Source organism: Anguilla rostrata, chromosome 3 (genome assembly GCF_018555375.3).
Source record: "Anguilla rostrata isolate EN2019 chromosome 3, ASM1855537v3, whole genome shotgun sequence".
Classification (NCBI taxonomy): domain Eukaryota; kingdom Metazoa; phylum Chordata; class Actinopteri; order Anguilliformes; family Anguillidae; genus Anguilla; species Anguilla rostrata.
This window is the reverse complement of record NC_057935.1, coordinates 31,393,792-31,420,808: the sequence shown is the minus strand read 5'-3', so window position 1 is coordinate 31,420,808 and position 27,017 is coordinate 31,393,792. Positions and strand designations below refer to the sequence as shown.

At 39.3% G+C, this 27,017-nt stretch overlaps 1 protein-coding gene across 2 annotated transcripts in view; it reads right to left on the bottom strand.

The window, feature by feature from the left end:
• The window catches only part of erich2 (glutamate-rich 2), a 102,625-nt gene that overhangs the window by 2,966 nt on the left and 72,642 nt on the right, over nucleotides 1-27,017 (bottom strand). The window lies entirely within an intron of this gene.

Genomic DNA, 27,017 nt, shown 5'->3' with positions numbered 1-27,017 from the left:
ACTTGATTATAAGATTCTGCGGTTAACTTATAAAGTTTAAAATGGTTTGGCTCCAGAAAATCTTGGTGAGTTACGTATTCCTTACTTTCCTTCAAGATTACTTAGTTCTCAAGATGCTGGTTATGTGAAAATTCCATGTATATTTAAAATGAGAATGGGTGGTAGAGCCTTCTGTTAAAGAGCTCCTTTATGGAACAATCTTCCTGTGCATGTGTGGGCTTCAGGTACATTCTCTTTAAGTGTAGGCTAAGGGCCCGAACACATACAGCGATTTTTGCGCCCTCAAATCCATTGTTGTCAATACAGACGCGCGGAAGGCGTGCTCAAAAGCGAGAGCAACGCCGTTGCATCGCGCAAGCGTTCCCAAGCGCCTATTTTTCAGGGCGCGACGACTGAGCCCTGAGATAAACATAGTTCAACTTTTGGAATGCAGCAACGCATGTCACATGGCGAGGAACAACCAATCACAGCCGGCAGATATATTTATTTTCTTCTGTAAATATCAGTCTATGGTAAATATGAAGAAGCTGATCATTTTACAAAATTGTAACTACATGTAGCTACATTTAACTTTATTTTATAAGCATTGGTCAAACATAAACAAGACAAGTTAGAGGTTTAAGCACATAACTATTTACCTGAGACAAATGCACAGCCGTTCTGCAGGAGATACTGTTTCATGGCTGCAGCTGTATTTGGAGATTGCTGGTCCAATCTTTGACAGAAGCAGATCAAATTGCTCCCTATTAAGCCTGCAATATGACTTAAATCTTGCCCCATCCAAACGCAGCTCCTGGATCAAACGATGAAATTTTTGCCATATTTTTTGCGAGCTTGTGGGTAGAGTGAGAGCACCAATTATCGACCACCTTCGTTCGACAGACAAGAAAATGTAAACAGATGTGCAACTATATATAAAATAAGCGAAATATCGGTAACAACCTGTACCTAGTTATGGAGGAAAAAATGTCCTTGTAATCCTCCAGTGCTTATTTTTTCAGTACTTTCGCGATTTTTTTCTGTGCCGGCAAATAAGTCAGAGGTGGTCCAGCGCTAGCTTTTGGTTGCTAAGGGGACACGTATCGACCACCCCATATAAATAGTTCTCAATTTCTCAATGGCTGTGGACTGATGCAGCCCATTTTCTCCCTTGCCCATGCCTTGATGCAGCCTGGAGCTACAGATCTTGCCCCTCTAAACTGCACTATACTGAATTTACACAATTTTGACTTCTACTATTCCAGCTAGTTTATTACCTCAACGATAGATCCCTTATTACATTTTTGTTACATTCCATTCTAAAACTACTTAACACCAGGCCGGCCAGTGGAGGATGCGCTTCCTCTCTATAGCTGGGCTCCTCCTGAGTTTTTTTTCCCCCCATCGGGGAGCTTTTTCTCGCCACCATTTGAGGGTTTTTCACCTCACTGGGAGTTTTTTTTACCTCACGTGTTCGCTTTTTTTCAGGCCTGGTTTTTTCTCTTTGGCTCATCTTCTTCTTTTTTCTGCTACTCTATGCAGTTCAACTACTCTATTTTGTGACAGTTCTCTGTAAAAATCACTATACAAATAAAATTGACAAATTGATTAAATCTTAAATGGTATTTACACCCTAGATCACTTTTCTTTAGCTGTAAATGTGTCTGTATGCCATAATGGAACATTTTAATCCATGCCGTTATTTCAACATTTCTGAAATAATATCTTTTTATCAGAAAAAAATTGGTAAACTACGCCTTGGTGCTACCCTCTAACATTTGAAAAATGCTTTCTGCATTCCACTCTGGCTCCGCCCCAATCGTAATAGCTGAGTACCTGTTTAGAGATACTACTACGTCATGAAGATGTGAATCAAGATATCCGTTCGGAAAATTGTTGCTGCCTATGGCAAGCCCTTTTAACATTCTGGATTCACATTAACAATATCTGTAAATCATTTATGACTAGTCAAAATGCTAATTTAAGATATCTCTAATTACATTTTGACTAATAATATTTCGTCATTAATGGAACCTCCAATTATAGATATCTACAATTCAGTTTTGACTATCTAAAAATGTGAATTTCAGATATCTGATGACTAGTCGTAACTCAAATTCGAGATATCTCTACATTAGTTCTGACGAGTCATAATTTCAATTAAAGGTATCTAATTCCTTGTTATTGAAGATATCTAAATGATCTTTTTTGATATCTGAAACTAAGATATTACGAGTAAAAATACAATTGTAGATATCTTGAACTGGAGTTATGACTAGTCAAATCTAAAGTGGAGTTATCTCGAATTTGAGTTATTACTTGTCAAAAGTAAAAAAAAGTCCTTTTAAGATATCTACATAGAAATTATCAATATCTTGAAAGGAGACCAAACTTATTTTGCCGATATCATCAATGATCATTTTAACTAGTTAAAATTCAGTAGTAGATATCAAAAACGTGCTCATGGTTGTAGGAAGGTCCCCATTCTTACTAACACAGCAACCACCACGTCAAACCAACGTGAAGCGTCTTTGTCAATTTTCAATGCTGCATCCTGTGAGCTGTTAACTGTAAATACAGGCAATTTATTGTCTGCAACAACATGACTGTTTCTCCGTCTCTTTCCAATTCATGTCATTTTCTAACATTTTTTTCAAGAACAGCCACTGCCATTTCTTCAACCAAAATTCACCACTAGATTTGCAAAACACTACATTTCCATTATATTTTATTTGGCAAACACTTTTATCCAAAGCAACGTGCAATAAATGTAACTGAAGGTCATCGGAACAACTAGAGAACATAGCAGATCAGACACAGCCCAATTCTCATAAAGTATCAGTTATCCAGGTCCATGAACATAGCTAGTTCTAACAATAAGCATAAAGATCATTATCCATTGTGAAGCCTTGCATCAGAGTCACGTCAGACACAGCAGATATGACTAGGGATAATTCTAATCCAAATATCTAAAAAGATTTAATTTTGACTAGTCAAAACGGAATTACAGATATATTTAATTATCATTTGGTATGTGTGACGAGTCAATGTTTGTGACGTCATTACAGATATCTTAAAAGGTATTTTGACTAGTCAAAATATATTTACAGATGTCTTGAATTATTGTTCTTGCTAGTCAGTTTATCATTGCAGATATCTTGAATTATCATTCTGACTAGTCACATTGTAATTCTGACCAGTCAAAATGCATTTGTAAATATCTAAATTTTAATTATGGACAGTCATGCAAAGCTATAAAATGTCAAAAGGGCTTGCCATAGCCGCCCACAAATTTGTGTTTACTTTTTAATATGATTGATTGGCTAAATTGGTTTTGGTCCAACGCTTTTCAAACCAGAGAAAACATAGCAGCCTGTTCATAAACTCTCTCATATTCCACCTAAACAGTCCACTAAAATATGCTTCTGAAAGCATTTGAGGCAAGAAATAGGCCATGCAATTTCTGAATTTTGGTTCATATTTGACCTACAACGCCTTGTTCTGACAATGTGACCCATGTTTCATAAGCTAATGTAGTACAAATAATTTGCATATAGAATACTTTATGCAAATGAGATAACTCCAAGACACATTTTTCATAATTGTGTAGTAGGCAGAGCCAGGCTGAAACAGAGAGTGCAATCACTCTTTAAAAAGTAAATGGTGGTAAAATTGCAATAAATATGAGAACAGTGCCCTTTTTCATGTCTTTATATATTACATACTTTATGGCTTAATTTGCTTGATATCCGTTTTGATTCGTCATGTAGACACATTCTTTACCAGAAATATTTGCAGTAATGCACTTTTGAACACCGTTTTTGCACCAGCGTGTGTATAAACTTGTTTTCATTGCATATGCGTATGTCTGCAGTGTGTGGGTGTTTTTTTTTTTACTAAATTACATAGCTATTTACACAGCTAACGCTAGCTACCGGACCATGTCAAGAAAGACAACATTAGTTTAGACAACGTTGCGCACAGTATCCATCTCTCATATCAGGTAACGTTGCGTTAGCTTGCTAGCTAATGTAATTAACACAATCTAATGTCGGCTAACAATTTGAAAAAAACGCTAGCTAACGCTACCGACCGGTACCGACCTTGCAAACCGTCTCTCGAATGCAATGCTACCTTGTTGCAACGTTGCAGTGTAGCTAACTTAAGGCCAGTTCAGATCAATGATTCGCAACGAGACTGGGTGCAACTTGCAAAATTCCAAGACGTCTGATTGTAAATGTTCTAAAACTGCACTTGGCGATTTGACAAGGACGGTCTTTTAAAACCTCAGGGCAGGCAAAGGCTCTGCTACTAGCCAGTTCACACCGCTGCAATTTTCTCTGCAACATTCTAAAACCGTTTCGCCTCGTTGCGAATCATTGATCTGAACTGGCCTTAACGTTACCGTTATTTACATAGCCATCGAGTTCATCAATATATTATAACGATCGGAATAAAGTCTGATTTCTGAAGACATCATGCAGGAGGAAACTAAATAAAAGAATATGGCAGAAGGTGGATAAAGAATGTTTGCAGAAATTGATCATCACTAATTCTACCCCAGGTTTGCTACGGCATTTTAACCCGGCTCCGCGGTGTAAAGACATCTTGAGTTAGCCTAATGTTAGACAACAAATGAGTACATAGTACATAACGTTACTTTTATAACAACCGTTTTTTATTCATTAAATAGTAAGTGTTATAGTTGGCATGCCAACTGACTGACGTCACACAGGCGACACTGGTTGGATCCGGTTGGATCTATGGGAGGTCCAAAAACACACCTGCAATTACCGCTTCTCGCCATTGGCACCGCCATAGAGAACGAAACTGAAATCTTCGAGATTGTCACTTTAACTTTCCTTTTCCTATTACAGTATTGAAAGAAACATTTAGGATTACTTTTAGCATCTTCTGCAATTTGCCTTTCATAGAGCCTTTTGGCTACCCTTAGTTCTTTTTTAACCTTACCACGCATACTACAATATTCAGCCTTATTACTCAGTACTGTCATTTTTATATATCTTAAACAGTTTATTCTTTTCCCTCAAACTCTTCCATATAGCTTTATTGTGGAGACTGCTTTTTCAACTTACTTTTCCGCACCTTTGGAATGAATTTACACTGTGAATCAAGTATAACCCTTTTGAACCTGCCCCACTTTTCATTCAGAGTCCTGCAATCAAGAAGTTGCATGCAGTCTACCTTACTTAATTCTGATCACATCTTTTTAAAGTTGGCATGCCTAAAATTTAAAAACAGGTAATTTATAACATCTAAAAATTCCTCCTCCCTTTTTTCTTGTCCTGTCACCAATTCCCAAGCTGGCGGTTGGTAACACACTCCTGCGTGTTAAGCCCCTTCTCATGTTCCCCTATGAGCTTAATCCAAATATCCTCACTAGGTATGAGCTGGTCAATTTCTGGAATTTCTTGCACATTAAGATTATCTTTTACATATAGAGCCACACCCCCACCTCTCTTACTGGATCTATCCTTCCTAATAAGTTTATACCCTTCTATATTATATTCATCACCATCCTCTTCCCCCAGCCATGTCTCTGTAATCCCTAGTATGTCATAGCCCTTACTATTAATATCAGCCTCAATTTCCAAAAATGTGTTTTTTTATACTTCTAGCATTTAAACAAAGACATTACAGACTATTGCTTCTACACATCCTCTCCTGTTCCCTCACTCCCTGTCGTCCCAAGCCACCCTTACTAAAATTTTGCTTTAAAAAGACTTTATTAATGTTTTCACTATTATAAGTAGCCTTGACAGCTTCCATCTGGGCAGTCTGCACCTCCCTACCCATTTCACTCTATCCTCCCTTCCCCCCAAGTCTCCAGTTTAAATAATCCAGTGCTACCCTGAGCATACGCTGGCCCAGTGCAAAGGTACCCTTCGGGTTCAGGTGCAGCCCATCATGTTTGTACAGCTCACTCCTGTCCTAAAAGGAATCCCTGTGCCCCATAAACCTGTACCCCTCTTTCCTACAAAAGCCACGTGTTAAACCTCTAGATAAAGTTACCCTCTGCTTGCACGTGGTACATGTAGAATTCCAGAGAAGACTACCATGGAGGTTTTGCTCCTAATCTTCTCTGCTAATTCCACAAATTTGTCCTGCAGGACCTCAAATCTGCCCTTACCTATGTCATTGGTCCCTACGTGGACCATGACAACTTGATCCCTTTCTTCTCTGGCTAGGAGCTTGTCCACGCGCTCAAGGAGATCTCCTACTTGGGCACCAGGCAGGCAACACACCGTGCGAGACTCCTTGTCACGAGAACAGACTATGCTGTCTACACCTCTAATAACTCAGTCCCCCACTATCAATAACTCTCTTTTCCTGGAGGATGTGGCCATCCGGGTGCCCTGAGGCTCATCAGTCCCCCCACTCTCAGGGTCAAGGGCCAGGTCCAATTCCTGCAAGGGCTGGAATCGGTTGGACACCACAACCTCTGGAGATGCTGCCCCTATGTGGTGTGCAAGACCTTTCCTGTGTTACACCCTACTGTCACCCAACTGTCTCTCCCTGCCTGCTCTGAACACTTCCCCCCTCCCGGCCTAGGCGTGCACACCAGGTCTTTAAAGGACGTACTATTTAGTTCTGGGAACTCTTCCAATTGTGAACTATGTGATGGTTCAGACAGTTGGCTCTCGAGAACACTGACAACGGTGACAGACGGTAACAGCCCAAAGAAATCACTTTCCAGCAGAGCGATCGTTCACTATGTGAACACCCCTCACATAGTTTTGGCCCTAACTATCTCCCTATTTCTCCCTAAGTTAAGATACTAAAAGGTTACTGCCGAGACGGAGTCAGCAACACCACACTTAAAAACATGCTAAGTGGCTCTGGACAGCAAGCAGTAGAAACTGGAAAGGAAAAAAGCCTCTTTTAGCTAACTTCCCAGGTAATGTTAGCTAAGCGTTTATACACAAAAGAACGACCAGGTGTGGAATCAATCTGATTTATAATCAGCTGACTTAGCTTTTGCTAAATGCCAGTAACTCAAAGAAAAGAAACCCTTGTACTTAGCTAGCTAGGTAATATTTTGTCACAGGCTAAAATACACCCAAAATTTATCTGGAATCCGTTTATAATACTAGACTAACTACTATATTTAACGTTAGTACTTAACAATGTAGGCAAACTATTCAGCTAACGATATGCTACAGAGACAAAAACACCAATACACGACTTAAAAACACACAAGATGGCTCTGGACAGCTAACGATAGAAACCAGAGAGGAGAAAAGCTTCTTTTAACTTTCTAACGTAAAGCACTTAGTTTATAATATACTACAGTTAACATTAGCACTTGGCTAACACTGCAGGCAGCTAGGATTTGCCTCCAAGAGGGCGAACAACCCCCCAAAAAAACCTTGTTAGCTCGAGTGTGCCAAATGTACTAACCGGCTTTCTAGCCGAGTGCTAATGAAGGAAAAAAAGTGGGGTAAAAGTCCCTCTCTGTTCCTTTAACGGCAACAAAGTTTTTCACCTTAGGAGCAAATCTCGCTTATAATAATGAGTTTTGAAAACGTGAACTAATATCAGAACTCCAAACTCCACAGAACTCAAACTCCAATACAAACAAGCAAACACCCAAAAACAAATTAATCAAACACACAGCACCCAACAAACAATTTGCTAGCACCACTCGTTCGTCTCGCTCCAACTCCAATCCAAACAAGCAAACACCCAAAAACAAATAAATTAAATAAATCAAACCCACAACACCAAACAAACACAGCTTGCACCACTCATTCGTCTCGGTCCCACAACAGGAAGTGTGTATCCGGTTCGTAATCAGTAGAGCGCAGCACAGCAACCTAGAGCCAAGTCAAAATAAGTTCCTCTACGAGTAAAAATAAGTTCCATTAGGGAGTACAGGGTTTCCCCCAGAAAAGTTGTTAGGCCCGGTGACAAGTATATTTTGACGGGGGCTGGCGGCCTGGCTTGTGTGTCTTTTTTGATGGGGGCCCGGTGAGGGCCAGCGACAGACTGATGGCAGCATTAAGGTAGGGCCCTATAGTTTCTGTGATAACAGAATCACGGACAGAATCGCGGAATTGAGAATTTAAAAAAGTTATAACACAGATTCCATAGGGCCCAACATTAAGTCAGTGCTAAAAGCTGACTGGAGATTTGAAAATATAACTACGTAATGTGAATGTTGTTATAAATAAGTCACTTATTCAACACACATTTTGTCATGGTTCTGTCTTTTTGTTTCTCTTTTTTTTTTTTTTGGGCAGCCAGATGGCGGTAGTTTTGTTCCTTTCCCCTGTTTAATTGTTTCATTGGTTCCAATTATTCTATTAGTTTTTCAGTTGTGTCTAGTTATCCCTTCCCTCTGTGGTCTGATTGTGCATTGTGCCCTCCTGTGTCTCATTAGGGTCTTGTCTATTTAAGTATTCTTCTTCCCTGACTCGGCTGCTGGTTCCTTGTGTTTTCGCTTGTGTTTCCGTGTGTGTTTTTCATCGAGTGTCTGCCTGTGTTCCTGCCTCTGTCTTGCCTGAGAGTTTGCCCGTGTTTCCCCGTGCCTGTTTTTGTCTGCCTGTTTCTGCCCTGCCTGTTTGGCTTTTTGTGATTTTTGGATTTTCTGTTTTCTGTTTTTGGGATTTGCCCTGCGAGGCTTTCTTTGGCTATCTGCGTTTGTTCTTCAGTTTTTGTTATAAAAGTCTGTGAATTTCCCTTTTGGAGTTTTTGGGTTTTTTTAAAACTCTGCATTTGGGTCCATTCCCTCGCCAATCCGTGACACATTTTAAAAAATCAACAACTATTTACAGCATAGCAGAGTCTTACAAAGAATCTACCAACAATGTACAGTCTTGGAATGCTGTGTTTTCAACAACAACAAGAAAGAAATTAAATTAAAATAAATAATATCAAAGTTTTTGCACTCTACAAAAAACTTGTATTCAAGTCCTGATTGGCTACTGAATCTTACAACAAAACCTTGGAATGCTGGGCACATTTAAATAGGGATGGGAAACGAGACCGGGCTGCATCCGAATAGTCTTTTTTGCTTAGGAAGGTTCCTAACTGAGTGAAATGACCCGGAAGTATCTAAGTGGCAGTCATGATAAGAGCTGTTCGAATTCTCTAAATGCTAAGGAAAGGTGCTTCAATGCTTCCTATCTTATCTCCTTTAGCATAGGGCACACTGGACCATCCTTTACAAAAGGAAAGGAGATAATGCCGGCCCACAATTCCTTACGGAAGCAACAGTTAAAGCGAAGCACCATTCGGCCGTTCACGAAAACAAACGATCAACATGACCGAGTTGTGTGGTGGTTCTTAAGCTATCATATGCACAGGCTTATAATCAGATCATAATCAGCATATTAACCATAACACAGAAGCCTGTCTTTCAAGAAAAAGGTATATGAGATGTTTTTAGCCAGATTATGTTTTTAATTCAACATGTTATGAATGATGATATGTACAGTTGTAAATTTGTAGGCCTAACTTTATGCCTATCTCGCATTAAATTAAATGAATTATTTTCATACAATCATACTAATTGGGATTCATGTCGATAAATATGAGTGGACAGGAGGGTGAGCGTGAGCAACCATTCTCAATGTGACAACCATTTCGTTGCACTTTTGTGACTGGTAGCCTATATTCCTTTTTTATTTCAATTCCAACCTTGGTAAGGAAGTAATATTTTTCACTGGGCTGTCCAATAGCCTGCATGAAACAACACGGTAAGAACACACGGGGCGAAGTATCTAAGATGCGCTTTTAGTAGTCCATCTTCGGAACCTTGTAGTTTTACCATGGCAGACATGTCAATAACATCCGCTGTCGCATAATTACGTAGCCTAGTGTAAGTGTAGTCGGAGTCTCTTAGCACCGCGGTTGTCTTTTCCTAAGTCCTTTTTAATTCTCCTTCACATCTTTCCTTAACCTCATGACGTTTTCCATCGAGGTCAAGGAAAAGTGGTTAGGAAAATACGTAGGACGTAATTTTTTTTGACTATTCGAATGCAGCCCCGGTTCCAAGTTGTCCTATTCATTGGAATCGTATACCTCCGAGTTTATCGGTGTTTTTACGACAGCTGCACATTGCAAAACAATGACATAATGCCTTGGGGGAGGCACGCATGCAGGCAGCTTCTCTCAGGTGTTTGTTTTGGACGGCAGCTGTCACAACAAATTTGATCCGGGCTGCCAGCCTTGATACAATCTGTTGCAATAAAGATTATGACAATTCAGCAATTTCTCTGGATTAATGGGTTATTTTCTAGCCTGAAATGCGACCGTATTACTAAATGGCTACACATATCATGTAACGTGCAAGTAGTTGGCTATCTCCCTGGATATGAAGTAAATGATTTTACCAATAAATAATAATAATAATTAAAGCCACAAGCGGCGTTGGGAGGGGTCCAAGCATGGGCACTATCGTGCCCCCTATGGAGTGATTTTAAAATGGCTTTGTCCTCATGATCATACACCTTCACCCAACATATCTACTGAATATCATGATGATTGTATAAAGAATTGATGACTTATCAATGCCAATTTTGTGGTAAGAGACGCTGGCAGATGACTTAGTTGCGTCGCCATGGATGTGTCCTGGCCGCTTCCCGTAAAGGCCTTTACTATGTCGTAATACTTAGATGGCATGTCGTAACACTTAGATGGCCCAGCGTGTATGTACATCTGCAGCGCTTCCATGCCGCAACTAAAAAAAGCATCACACTAGTGTTGTCACGATACCAAAATTTTGACTTTGATACCGATACCAGGTTTAGTATCACGATACTCGATACTGAAGCGATACTGATTCAATACTCTGTACCTAACGATACTGAAATTACCTTAATAGATCAGAAACGTAATGTCCACAAGGGTTGACCTCATTTTCGAATTCATGATTTATTAACAACCTGGTTCATTAACAACCTTTAAGTTGAAGCCTCTTCAACATATTAATATGCCTATAGTGTTACAACACTGAACAATAGAAAAATATGTTAAATATATTTCAAAAATTAAACAGCTGTAAACTAAATAATATTTAAAACAGGTCTTTCACCTTTAAATATATCTAATAACAGCATATTTTAATAACAATACAGCATCTATCTATAATAAAATATTTCCAAATTGGAACACCTATTGCTACTGAAGTGAACTGAGTCAAAGTTTGCGCTGTATCAAAGAGCTGAGTACACAAGCGCAAGTCACCTCACATGGCAACCTTAGTTGCTACTGCCTTCTAGCGAAGATTCTGACAAATTACACTTTTCATCCTCTAAAGCAGTAACGCGGGAGACAATTTTCCCTGGCTTTTACATTTGACTCAAAACTACCGAACGTCGGAATATTCTAATACCGAACCGATTCTTTAAAAAAATTTTTTTTTTTTTTAAGTACCGAGAAAGTGCTGAAGTTTTGGTATACCGTGCAACACTACGTCAGACACATATTCCAATCCATTGCTCAGTTTAGCAGAGAGTGCACATTTCAGAGCGCCACAGAGACAGATAGAATAATAACACATAAATACACATTTCAAATAATAAAGACGACATTGAGAAAGAACGAAAAAAAAAGACGAAATATCAACTCGCGATATGCGTGCTGCGTGCAAAGTAGCCTACCGTTTTATTCATTTATTGGCAGATAAGAAAATTTTCGGTTACGCTGACCTATAAAACGCTATTCCAACAGCAAAATCAGACATGTTATATATTGTTAGAAAGCTTATACTCTCACCAACTGAATAAATGAATTGTCAATCAAGCCAAATTGTACTAAAAAGGGCGACAACGCCGTAAGCAACAGGTGTGGTATTACGCACAGCTATTTTGGAAGGTAGCCTACCCAGTTATCACAAATGTGCGAATATTTCACAGACGGATTGTCCAAGACAATATATGACCACTCAGTCGCAAAAGGGACATCTCTACGAGTAAAACCATTGGTAAAATTGTATATTTGTTCAATGTTTAGACCCAGATATTGACTGTAGAATGACATGGTATAATTTTTAAAAACTTTGTCTCGTTCATTTCGTTATTCAGTGAGCAGCGTTTTCACTGCCGTATTGGCATATCAGGAACAAGTGTGTCGAAAACCCTAGAGAGAAGTACTGTTCCAAGTGCGGGGAAAACCGCATAGTTCAACTTGGACCCTGTAGGTTAAACTGATTAACACTAACACAAACAAGAACAGCAACAACGCAGTCTATGCAAAAATACAAGCAATAGTTAAGACGAGTGCATTAACTAAGTCACCTACGAAACAGCTAACTAGTTACAACCCAAAGCTTACAGTCAATGTAGAGATTAAATTGAGAATATGATTTCTCTCAGCATAATGACGGATTTAAAGAGTAAACAAACTCACCCGATATTGTCTTCAAATGGATCCATGCCAAAGAAAAATAATGATTCATCCTCTCAAAGCTTTTACTAACAAACTTGTAGTAGCAAAAAATATCAACTCACCATCCATGCTAACTGCTTCCTACGCTCAGAGTACCGTATTATTTATTTAGACATTGGCAGAGAACAGCATAAATTGCGTCTTTTGTTTATATTCAATATTAGTAATTGCAGCGAGAAACTGCAGCTGTAGAGACAAGATAGTGTGTTATGTTATGGCAGCAACGGAACGAAGCAGACTACATATGTATTACAGTCATTGTTTTATTATACCAGCGTGTTTTCGCGCGTTTGCACAGGAACTCAAAACCTACCAATAAAATGGTTTAGCTGTTTCTCACCATAATGACAGATTTAAAGACTAATCTAACTCACCCGATACTGTCTTCAAATGGATCCATGCCAAAGAAAAGTAATTATTCATCCTCTCAAAAAGCTTTTACTAACAAACTCTTGGTAGCCTAGCATGCACTCTGGCTGGCACTGTCTTCCATTGCTTCCCCGATGTTCAGACCCTCCCCTCGCTGATAAAAACTAGACCCTACGGTGTCGGATTACTTGCGTCGCCATGGATGTCGCTTGCCGTAAAGAAGTTTACTAGATGTCGTAACGCTTAGATTTGGAGCTCCAGCTGTTCCGCACCCCACCTAATAAAAAAGTCCAAATGGCGGGCAAACCATATAGCGGACATAGGTGGTCCCAAAAGCAAAGTTGTAGAGCACATTCAGATGCATCGGTCGATGAAGTTTTGTGTTGATCTGACTTACGGTGTGGGAGTTATCACCTTTTAAACATGACCCTTTGTTATAGCGCCACCATCTGGCCAACTTGGCTGAATTGTAGTGCCTGAGTAGTGGGGGCCATACGAACCCACCCACCAAATTTGGTTGGTGTACAACTTATGGTTGCTGAGCATCAGACATTTTAGTGGAAAAAGCTTCCACGCCCCAACGAAAAAGTCAAAATGGTGGGCTTCGCTGCTTGGACCCCTAATAATAATCCTAACAAAAACAATAGGGTTCCACCAGCTTCGCCGCTTGGACCCCTAATAATCCTAACAGATACAATAGGGTTCCAGCAGCTTCGCTGCTTGGACCCCTAATAATCCTAACAGATACAATAGGGTTCCACCAGCTTCGCTGCTTGGACCCCTAATAATAATCCTAACAAATACAATAGGGTTCCACCAGCTTCGCTGCTTGGACCTCTAATAATCCTAACAGGTACAATAGGGTTCCACCAGCTTCGCTGCTTGGACCCCTAATAATCCTAACAAATACAATAGGGTTCCACCAGCTTCGTTGCTTGGACCTCTAATAATCCTAACAGGTACAATAGGGTTCCACCAGCTTCGCTGCTTGGACCCCTAATAATCCTAACAAATACAATAGGGTTCCACCAGCTTCGCTGCTTGGACCCCTAATTATTAGTGAGCAAATAAGCGTGCATAAGAAATGAAAGATTTTCCCAAGTCTCAGGTGGGATTCCATCCTGTGGTTCAGCGGTCTCAAGGCTGCGACATTACCAGTAAGCCACCATTTTAGTCGTCCCCCCAGGATTCCACGGAAATTTCCTTGGAATTCTGGGCCATCCGCATAATAGTAAACAAGCTGCAGAATAGTAGACAAGCTGCAGAATCATGCAGAATGAACTAACGTAACGTTACTATGGTGGCTAATTTTGGCTAGCTAACGTTAGCCGCTCAATGAAAGGGCAAGAGAGACAGCTCGCGAAGCTGGCACAAAGACAGTAGCAGTAGCACTGATGACTAACACGGATGTGTATTTGATGGGGGGTTATTAACATTTCAGTAAAGTGAACACAATACATTGTAACGTTATAAGACAGCGCAGCTCGTTCAACTGAATGACGATGAAATTACCAAAACATTAACGGAATAACGGTAGCTGTGTAGCTTGCTACAGGGAAGGGTTCTCATTGGCTATCTAGCTTGTCAACCACAACATAGACAGCTGCGTTCAGTTAATAGCGACAGAACGCAATTAAGTCCCGCCCACACCGGAGGGGAACAACAATTAATTGCTCTCCACTGACTTTGTATTGCGTGAAGGTGCCTCCTTGTCACTTTCGTCTGCTAGCAAATAACAGAAAAATGTCTAAAAGCTGGTGTGTGGTGGGATGCACTACCAACTGGGTAAAGAACCCAGAACTTAGTTTTTATAAGCTGCCGAACCGAAAAACCTGTCCTAACATTCAAGTCTAGTGGCGTGTCAGCTAGCAAGCTAGCTACAGGCTACAGTACGTTACTGTCATTCTAAATAAGTTGGAGTTGGCTAGCAACGTTGTTTCAACAAGCTTGTAGATGGCTAAGAAGGGGAAGCAAAAATGATAGCTACTTAGCTAGCATTAATAAAATTGCCAGTAATAAGTAGCTAACGTCAGCTAAGTTCTAGCTGCCATGTTTAAACTACGGTTGATTTCTGCATCAGTTTCACCAGAAGCCTCCCGAGCCAAAGGCAAATACCGTTTTTCAGAGACCGTTATAACGTTGTCGCTACACTGAAGTAGCAAGCTAGAGCTAGACTAACGTAGGTAGACACAGGGTGCTAAAATAATCCTTTGACATGCTTAAATCTAATGTTTTTAGCTAGCTACAGGCATTTTGTTAGCGTTTCAGCCCTTGGTTGCATATTGTGGCACCGATTGTTTTCCCCTCCGGTGGCCGTGGTTTTCAGAGTATGACGCCTTGCGCTCTGTCTCTATAGACGCTTTCAACGGTAACAACATAAACAAACGTTACTGCGCATGTGCGTTGTTCTGGCCCTAACTTAACTTCCTGGCAGACTTCCGCAAACAATCAAAGACTATTTCTGATAACAAGCAAAATAAATAACAAGTAAATTATGTTAGGTAGCTAGTTAAAACTATGTCAAGCCAGCATTATGTGGGGTTACCAGTCGAAGAAAAGAACCGTTACTTGGCCAAACTCAAATGCAATAACGTTACACTACCAGAAAAACAAGCGACAGAAACAGATAACTGTTGACAGTATTGCACCTTGCTGAGCATCATACATTCCTTGCATAATCCATAACTATTCTGGTTACATGCACATTCTTGTGTAAAAAGTGCACTCTGTTACATTGCTTAAAAACGATGATAACATGAGACACAAAATAGTGCTGGGCAGCATGTGTAGCCAATGCAATTACTATAGGTATCATAACGTTCGTTCAAAACGTAGCTATAGTGTATCAACTGCTAGCATTGATCTAACGTTTCTGTGTATAATTTATACAATGTTAGCTATGTTTAGCTAGCTAGCTAGCTACAATCAATTTAGTTAGCTAATTGTTCATAACTATTGAAGGCTTGTTACAGGTCAGCTAGCTATTAGCTATTGCTTATCATGAGTTTGTTACCTGAAACAAAGTCAGTGCTGCAGTGAGAGCACCTATTTGACCACCTTCGTTCGACAAACAGGAAAACGTAAACTGATTTGCAACTATATATGAAATAGGTGAAATATCGGTAACAACCTGTTCCTAGTTAAGTAGGAAAAAATGTCCTTGTTATCCTCCCGTGGTTATTTTTTCAACACTTTCAAAAAAAATTTTATGTGCCGGCAAATAAGTCAGAGGTGGTCCAGCGCTAGCTTTTGGTTGCTAAGGGGATGTGTATCCACAACCCTATATAAATGAATGGAACTTAACATAAATTTGCTAGCATACTGTATAAGTGTCCTGTCTTGCGTATTTGAGGTTAATATGAGAAAGGGTGGCCGCTATCAGCACGTCTAGGAATCCGTACATATTTACTGTTGTAACTCAAGTCGCAGGACGCAAAATAGCCGTTAGGAAAGCAGTTTGAAATTATGAAGCAACGTCTGCGCCATTGGCTTTAATAGGTCGCGATGAGATTACAAGCGTGTTGCTTGTCTTAAGTTGATATAGTAAATAAGGCTGTATTAGTATTACTAAATGTGTATGTATGAAGTTGATTTTTTAAATACAGTTTATGATGTCTATTTTTACAGGACTTACATTTTAATAGGTAACGATGTCCAGTTATTTCTCAAAAATACGAAGTAACAACAGGCAAGCACCAGCTATAACAATAGCAGGGATTCAAGCAATTAGTTTCACAATTCCCTAGTGGGGTTACAAAGTTAAATTATGTATTTTTACAAATTTTCGAAATGTAGTTTGTTCCCGAGGTCAGGTTGCACCCCACAGCACAACAGCCTGAGCCCAACATCAGTCTGCTCATCAGTTTTACTTACACTCCGTTTGTAATGTGTGTCATATTAGCCGGTAAACACAAACCCAATAATAAACAAACAGAGCGGAAGTTAATTTAGGGCCAAGTGCATAACCTTGGCAATGCACGTCAGGGTTTTCCCTAGGTTTTCAGAGGGCTTAGGCGCTCTCAACTATATTTTGGAACAGCATCTTTTTCATCAGAAAAAGACGTTCCGTGTGAACACAGCCTAACTTTTTTAGCTACCAAGCCACGTTAGATACTAACGCTAGTTCAGTCGAGTTATCTTTATGTAACGTCAACTAGCTAGCTAGCTGGCTAACGTTGTCGTAAAATTTTTCCCGACCGTGAACACTGCCTTGTTTACATGTTGGACAGATGTGGCTGGTGGGTAAATCTATCGCTGTTTCCGTCGCAGAACTTTCGACACAAGCGAAATCGGAAGCGTTATCCAGAAATTTCTTCTTACCGCGATGAGTGCCTGACCCGCAACCGTAGTAATGTGTTAACACGGCGGCACAACTATATCGAGAAATACCATCTTTGGGAAGAAAACACTATATTCTGTAAATGCATTTAGATCAAACATACCATGCATAACATTATCACACTATGTGGTACAGTACCTAAATGTGTAATCATTAACTCTTGTATGTTTTTCTGCACTCTACAGGATATGAAGTTATCTTGTATGGGGATGGGACGACATTAAAACAATATTTAACCGTCCACCACGTTTTGGCAATGTTCCAGTTGAGGTCACATCCGATACATACATTAACCTCTTAGCGCACAGCCCCTAGTGGTCGTCAATAAAAACGCTCGTCAATCACCCACTTCTATTTATAATGTCATCATAGCGCTCAGTGTTTAAAACCATAAAGCCACCTTTTTTTTTGTCAGCGCATAGAACTTTCACTGTTGTTTTTACATTCATTCTGATATGTCGCCTAAATGCCTTTTCACATGCATTCGGCGCTCCGTAAAAACACTTAGGGGCGACATAGCTCAGGAGGTAAGACCGATTGTCTGGCAGTTGGAGGGTTGCCAGTTCAAACCCCGCCCTGGGCATGTTGAAGTGTCTTTGAGCAAGACACTTAACCCCTAACCCCTAACTGCTCTGGCGAATGAGAGGCATCAATTGTAAAGCGCTTTGGATAAAAGCGCTATATAAATGCAGTCCATTTACCATTTACTTAGGCGCTGCGCCTAAGCCTTTCTACGGTAGGGAAAACCCTGCATGTGCGTCCGATGAAAGCGTCTATATCCGTGTTTTTGACAAAAGTGCACAATAAAGCCTGTGTGCGTCCACGAACAATGGATTGTGTGGTTTGTGGGGAGAAGGATTGAAAAACCTGTTACAATGTCTAACCTTACAAAATGTAAAAGATGGAATTGTACATATGGCTGTCGAAAGCTCTGACAAGAAAAAAAAGGGGATACGGTAGAAGGCCACTAACTTTAGTATAAATATAAATACATATTTGTATTTGAAAATGTATGTGCACACATATTTGAAGTATTTTCTAATACGTTTACACATAAAATACTTTGTATTTCATTTATTTAAATTATTTAAATGGAAAACCACTTACTTTCACAAATAGTATTTCCTGAGAAGCCAAATACTTTTTCAAATAGTATTTAGAGCCTTTTAAAAATACATTAAAATACATGTTAAATTGTTTTTTCTACATAAAGGTATTACCTTATACTACAGTGTCCTCTTGACCCCAGTGATAGACAACAGAAATAAACAAGCCAGCAACAATATAGGCTTAAGGCTGAAGGGGGTATCCCAGAGTTCATTGTACAATCTTTGTGAGTGGCCTTCAATGTGATGTCAGCGAGATATAATACTGAGGGCACTCCAGGGGAACTACTAGGGGCTAGGGGTTGAATTTGGATTATGGGTAAGGGTAGCCTATGCTAGCAATTTTAAACAACCCATGCGCTGCCTCTAACAGATAGTAGCCTAAATGCCCATGTATGCCTTTGCATGGGGGGGATGGCAAACCGAGACTTCTTGATAAGCTAATGGCCAGTTTATTTTTACACATGCAATCTTTTTAAAATTATAGGCCTTATTTCCGTATTTTCTCTTTTTTCTGTTGTCAGAGTGTTCAACGGCAATATGTACAGATCCATTGGCAGCAATTAAAAATGGAAATTGGTACAATTGGACTGCGGCCGTCAGCAGTCACCTGATGCATTCTCATCAAAATACTGTCCTCCAATTACAGAAAATGCACAACCTTCAGAGTTGATGGGTTCTTGCATATCCAGTTCTTTTCAAGTCTTTAAACAGCTTGGTGCAATTGCGCATGTTCCACCACTGGCCTTTTGTGGTAAAGTAATTTCAAATAATTCCATTAAATGAAACACTTTGCATTTGAAAATGTTTAAAATGTTTTTTTTAAGACACATTTGAAAGTAATTGCACGGAAATACATGGAAATGCTCCTTAAATGTATTTTCAAATACATTTTGTAATTTAAATACTAAGTATTTGTAAATGCTGTATTTCAAATAATTTCTAAAAAAATATTTAAAAGTAATTAAAATACTTTAAACACTTAGCGTAATCCCCCTAGTGGTCGGCACACCGGCGTGCCTAGATTGCTCAACTCTGACATTCATTGCTCCTGCAACCAAAGTATGAGTTGAAAACAGAAATTCTGTGTTCTAGTTTCATTAGTAGACGATACATGGCAACTACACCAAATACAGTTTCGCAGCGCCGCCATTGTTGCGCTTGTCATTAGATAGTCCAGAAAACTGGATTTCAGCTAGTTCTAAGTTAGAACTGGGGAACCAATGCCATTGATTCTGTCTGTCTCCATCTACTGAACACAGATAAGATTTCATCGTCTAAATGTAAGCGTTAATGCTATTTCAGTTATATACGTTATTTTAGAAATTGAGTGTTGTTAAATAGGTTAGTGGTATTTTATAATGAGGATATTTCACACTGTAATGTAAGCGTTCGTTAGTTTGCTAAGTACTTTGTGTTTAACCCCTTAGCGCACAAGCCAAATCTAGCCAATCCTTGGGCATTTAGGGGGTACCCTATTTAAAGCTTTATAACTCCAGATGTGAACATCACAGAGACTTGAAAAATGGCTTAAATGAAGCAAGACATTTGTACCATTTACAATATTAGATTTTGGAAGAAATAAAGTGCCACAAATGCAATTGTCTAGACAAAACATCTAAAATGAATTTGCTCATTTATGGTTTGCAATAAAATACTGAGAGATTGCATATATCCAGCAGGTTAAACTATACATGTCCTGGATCAAAAACTTCTTGACCACAAGTTCATAAAATCTAAGGGTGGATATGTAGAACTACTTCTGCTTCTATGAAGCAAAAACTAAGCAGTGTATCCAGCGTCTCCAAAAAATGTCTAAATTATGCATTGCTGTAAATCACAACATATTCACACGTATTTCACTACAAATCAACTGTTTTTACTCAAGAACTCACTGTTGCATCATTTTCAAGTAGGAATTACAAGCTTTCCATCAGTACAGTGGTCTAAAATAGCTAGGGGGTCCATAAACATATCCAAAATCTCTCCAAAAAGGAATATAATGCTTTTTGTCGATTGTAAAGCATATAAACAAGCGAAGGTTTAAGATGAAACATTGGTATCAGATTTTAAAATAATGCAAAAATATTGTCACACAATGCTGTACATTGCCTAAATGTGTAATAATTAACTCCTGTATGCATTTCTATACTCTGTACTCTCGTATGTGTTCTTGTATGGGGATGGGACGACATGAAAACAATTTTCAACCGTCCACCACGTTTTGGCAACGTCCAAACACTCTCGTCATCACTGTTGCATGCATCACAAAAACTACTAGACTACCAATGAACGCTTACATTACAGTGTGAAATATCCTCACTACAAAATACCAATAACCTATTTAAAGACACTCAATTTCAAAAATAACGTATATAACCAAAATATTTTGAGCAGAAATACTTACATAACAATGATGAAATCTGTTTTCAGTAGATAGAGACAGAGACAGTAAATCAATGATATAGTTCTATCTGCTTCTGTCTTACACCAGAAAACGATGTCAGCTTGGTCTATCGGAAAACATATGGCTTAGCTATGCCCAGAAGTCCTCAATAATTATAGCATTTTCCAAGAAATTTCGAAAAATCGTTGACAACGTTTCATTAGGTACAGTGTCTTTTACTGCTACCACAGAGTGAATGTGTAAGTGAATGCGATCATAACACTTTCGATTACGCTGACCTATAAAACGCTAATCCAAAAGCGAAATTAGACATGTTATACATCTTTAGAGAGCTTATACTCTCACCTACTTAATAAATGAATTGTCAATCAAGTCAGACTGTACTAAAAAGGGTGACAACGCCGTAAACAACACGTGTGGTATTATGCACAGCTAGGTACCCAGGCATCACAAATGCACGTATATTTCACAAACGGATTGTCCACGACAATATATGACCACTCAGTCTCAAAAGGGACATCTCTATGCGTAAAACCAATGGTAAGGTTGTATATTTATTCAATATTTAGTCCCAGATATTGGCTATAGAATGACATGGTATCATTTTAAAAAACTTTTTCTCGTTTATTTCGTTATTCAGTGAGCAGCGTTTTCACTGCTGTATTGGCATATCTTAGGGCTATTGTCGGGTTTATCTGGTTGCTATGACGGAATACAATTTTTAGTGGTGAAATAATATTTTTATGAATGCCAAGATAGACAATATTGTCCATTATGTCATGGGTGGGGGGTGTAGTTTTAGAGGAGACTGCATGGAGGGGGTGCGTGTTAAATGAACGACCAGACCGACAATGGTGGCGATGCGAAACTCCGTATTCTGCATAGTTGTCGTGTATCATCTACTAATGAAACTAAAACAACGCGTTTCTGTTTATAACTTTGGTTGCAGTAGCACTGAATGTCTGAGTTTAGTAATCTCGACACGCTGGCGTGCCGACCACTAGGGGCTTTGCGCTAAGAGGTTAATGTATGTATCGGATGTGACCTCAACTGGAACATTGCCAAAACGTGGTGGACGGTTAAATATTGTTTTAATGTCGTCCCATCCCCATACAAGATAACTTCATATCCTGTAGAGTGCAGAAAAACATACAAGAGTTAATGATTACACATTTAGGTACTGTACCACATAGTGTGATAATGTTTTTGCATTATTTTTTAAATCTGATATCAATGTTTCAACTTTCATAACAGCCACATGTACAGTGGGCTCCAGAATTATTGGCACCCTTAATAAAAATGACACAGATAATAATCCATATGTTCAAACATATGGAAAAACTATATAATTTTATTTCAATACATTTACTCTCATGCTTCAATGTTTTTTATTCATTAATCTATTTTTTTCTGAAAACCATAGGTGCCATAATTATTGGCACCCCTGACAATTATTGTAAGTAAAATCAAACAAAATGAAATTGGCAAGACAATTTAACTTAATTTAGTTCATCTCAGTCTAAAGGAACTATATTGTGTCATTCCATCATTTCCAGTTTCACTAGAGAACAAAAGTTAGGTAACAAGCATACAAAATCCCTTTGTCATCCATCAGCATGGGAAAAGCCAAATAATTGTCAATTCAGAAGAGACCGATGGTAATTTACCATCACAAGTCTGGTAATGAGTACAAAAAAAGACATAAATGGTTAAACATACCACTTAGCAGTGTAAGGGCAGTAATAAAAAGGTGTAAAACATATGGAATGGTTGCAAATTTGCCAGGAAGAGGACGCAGGTGCGTGTTGTCTTCACGGACACTGAGGAAGATGGTGAGGAAGGCCATTAATAATCACTGTTTAAGAATTGCAGAGATTGGTTTGTTTTCGTCTTCGATCAACAAGTCTAGAAACATAAAATAAAATGGTACCTCCATACCAACTAACTCTTTGGAAGTTTGGCACAAAGACAGCCCTTACTGAGCACAATAAACAAAACAGATAATTTGGAGCTTGCCAAACCTCATTGGAATTATGACTGGAAGAGAGTGCTATTGTCAGATGAGACCAAAATTGAACGTTTTGGCCATACACACCATCGACATGTTTGACGGCAACAGAGAAATGCATTCAGAAAAAGCACCTCATACCCACTGTCAAATATGAAGGTGGGTCATTGATATTTTGGAGATGTTTTGCTGGCAGTGACGGGGACGGGGCACTATTTTAGATCAATGGCACAATGAATTCAACAAAGTGCCAGGAAATTCTGGCAGAAAATTTGGTTGTCTCTGCTAAGAAGCTAGGACTTGGTCATAGGTGGATTGTCCGCAGGACAATGACTCCAAGCATACATCAAAATCTAAACAGAAATGCTTAAGTGAAATCAACAGCCATGTTTTCCAATGGCCATCTCAGTCTCCAGACTTAAATTCCATCAAAAACCTGTGGTCAGAACTGAAGAGGGGGGTCAATAAGCGCAAACCCAAAAATATCAATGATTCTGAAAAGTTCTACATGGATGAATGGTCAAAAATCCCTCCAATTGTGTTCTCTAACCTTATCACAAATTATAGGAAAAGACTTATGGCTGTCATTTTTGCCAGGGGTGTTTTCACAAAGTATTAAACCAGGGTTGCCAATAACTGTTTTTTGGGGAAATATTTTTATTTTATTTAAAAAATGTAAAACTTTGGTTGATTACAATGAATCATTAATCAAGCACACTAGTTTACACATGTTGGAAAATAAAACTTATGTCAATAACTATTATTTTTTACTTTAGAATTTTTTAAAAGCATGTTTTGTGCATATTTATCAAGGGTGCCAATAATTCTGGAGCCCACTGTACACTCACCGGCCACTTCATTAGGTACACCTGTTCAACTGCAAACTGCACCTGTTAACGCAAATATCTAATCAGCCACGTGGCAGCAACTGAATGCATTTAGGCATGTAGACATGGTCAAGACGATCCTCTGAAGTTCAAACCAAGCATCAGAATGGGGAAGGAAGGTGATTTAAGTGACTTTGAACGTGGCATGGTTGTTGGTGCCAGACGGGCTGGTTTGACTATTTCAGAAACTGCTGATCTACTGGGATTTTCACGTATAACCATCTCTAGGGTTTACAGAGAATGGTCCGAAAAAGAGAAAATATCCAATGAGTGGCAGTTCTCTGGGCGAAAAATCCCTTGTTGATGGCAGAGGTCAGAGGAGAATGGCCAGACTGGTTTGAGCTGATAGAAAGGCAACAGTAACTCAAATAACCACTTGTTACAACCAAGGTATGCAGAAGAGCATCTCTGAATGCAAACCACGTCAAACCTTGAAGCAGATGGGCTACAGTAGCAGAAGACCACACCGGGTGCCACTCCTGTCACCTAATGAAGTGGCCGGTGAGTGTATATGCTTTATAATGGACAAAAATTTTTTTATTCCTTTTTGGAGAGATTTTGATATGTTTCAGGTCCCCTAGATATTTTAAGCCACTGTACTGATGGAAAGCTTGTAATTCCCACTTGAATATGATGCAACAGTGAGTTTTTCAGTCAAACAGTTGATTTGTAGTGAAATGCATGATTATGTTGTGATTTACAGAAATGCATAATTTAGACATTTTGGATAGATCTGGAGACACTGGGCACACTGCTTTTTGATTCATGGATCTTTAGTAGTTCTGCGTATCCACCCTTTGAATTGACGGACTTGTGGTAAAGGCGTTTTTGATCCAGGACATGTATAGTTTAACCTGCTGCATATCTCTCAGTATTTCATTTCAAACAAAAAAAGAGTAAATAAATTTTTTGCCTAGACAACTGCATTTGTGGCACTTTATTTCTTCCTAAATTATGAATATAAACTAATGTAATTGCTTCATTTAAGCCATTTTTCATGTCTTTGTGATGCTCATATCTGGAGTTATAAAGCTTTAACTAGGGTGCCCCCTAAATAGGCAAGGAGTGCCCAGATTTGGCATGTGCACAAAGGGATTAAAAAACAATATTTTTACATCTTTGCCACGGTCTTGTCTACAATGTGGTATAAAGCACTTCAGTTTTATGAATGAGCGTTTTTTGAAATTATGGTGAAAAGGACACGTGTCACCTTCTGGAATCTGTATCTCCAGCAGCTAGAATAGTACGCCACAGCTAGCTTTGACCAGCTGTCAGTGTACAGTGGCTATTTCACCAGGAAAACTCATTTGAACAACAAAATCCTTACATGTACAGTATACCTTCAGCAAGATCTAATCTAAGGTGTGGTATAAAGCATTTTAATTTTACGAATAGGTGTTTTTGTAATTACGGTGAAAACCTTCTGCGCCACCTTCTGGAATCCAATTCCCCAGTAGCTCGAATAGTATTCCAAAGCCAGTTATGACCTGCTGCCAGTGTACATGTTGTCTGGTGGCTAAGCCACCAGGAAAACTCATTTAAACAAGACTCCTCCATGTATATCTTTGCCAAGGTCTTACCTGCAGTGTGGTATAAAGCATTTTAGTTTTACGAATGGGTGTTTTTTGTACTTACGGTGAAAAGCAGACATGCACCACTCTCTGGAATCCGAATGCCCAGCAGCTAGAATAGTGTTCCATAGTCAGCTATAGCCTGCTGTATGTGTATTATTTCTGGTGGCTACGTCACTGGGAAAACTTGTTGGAACAACAATATGCTTACATTAATTTCTTTGCCAAGATCTTTTCTACAGTGTGGTATGAAGCATGTTAGTTTAAAGAATGGGGTTTTTTGTAATTAAGATGAAAAGGAGACATGTGCCCCTCTGGATTCTGAATCCCCAGCAGCTCGAATAGTATTCCACTAGCTATGACCTACATGTTTTCTGGTGGCTAGGTCACCGGGAAAACTCTCTGAACAACAATATTTTTACATACATTTTTTCACCAAGATCGTCTGTATGGTATAAAAGATTTTAGTTTTCCGAATGGCTGATTTTTTATTAGGGTGAAAAGGGGGACATGAGCCTGGTTGATTCCAGTCCCCAACTGGAATTTTGAAGCCATGGGGCCGCTGTTTGAAACGGAGACATTTTGGCACGTATTGCGTTTTGAGAGTACACCTTTCATTAAATACCATCCCATAACAATACATACCAGTAAATGCATACAGTATGTTAGTTTTACTGCACGAATACCACAAAATATTGGTTAATGTTGTTGAAGGAAAACAGATAACCCCACCCTAAATGTCACTCAGGTGATGATGTGTTTCCCTCCAATGACAATGATTACATGCGGAGGGAAGCGGCTAATTTCTAAAATCGTATTATAGCAAACAACAGTTATATTAGCGATTTATACGTTGTTATTTGATTATACTTTATCTATTATGACCTTACCCATGAAGAAATCAATTGTCAAATTATGTTTTCTGAAAGATTGCCAAAACAGGTTTGATCTCCCTACCATAGGTGAGAGTAGGGACGAAGATCGACAGGTAAATTGAGAGCTTTGCCTTTCGGCTCAGTTCCTTCTTCATCACCACTGTCCGATACACGGCCCGCATTACTGCGGCCGCTGCATCTATATGGCAGTCAATCTCCAAATCTTGTTTTCCCACACTCGTGAATAAGACCCAGAGATACTTGAACTCTTCCACGTAAAGGTAGTTGCTCCCCCCTTACTTGAAGGGGGCAAGCCATCTTTTTCCGGGATAGGACCATGGCCACAGACTTAGAAGGGTTGATCCTCAACCCGACCGCTCCACACTCAGCTGCAAACCATTCGAGTGTGCATCAAAGGTCACAGTACGACGAGGCCAAGAGGATGACATCATCCGCAAACAACAGAGATGCCACTCTTATGTCCCCAAACTGGACACACTCCATACCTTGGCTGCACCTTGAAATCCATGAATACCACAAACAGGATAGAAGACAAAGCACAGCCTTGGCAGAGTCCGACATCCACTTTGAATGAACTTGACTCAATTCCGAATGCTTACATAGCTAAGCATAGGTAGGTAATACAAAAAAATGTTTTTTTATGCACATCAATATTGTTGCAACTTTAATTTTCTTAAAGCATATGCTGATTTGTATATGCTTAAAACCCATGTTCTGTACAACTGAGTATGGTTGAAGACCCACTGCAATAAAAACTTTATTGCTTTATTATTGCGTTCCTTATTGCTTTGGCCCAGCCTGATTCTGCAACAAGAAGCAACTTTAATGCCATGGAGAACGGCTCGCACTCCAGTCTTTTTTTGCCTCACTCCAGCAATAGGCACTTTCAGGTGGCGCCATCTCAAGCAAATACAATGTATTGCTAGCGACATACCCAATGTACCCAACTGTTATTTTTTGGGTTGCAGCATGTACCGGACGGAAAGTCCCATATTGAATGGTTTGGTACGAATACCTGTACCGGTACCCTAGCGTATAGGG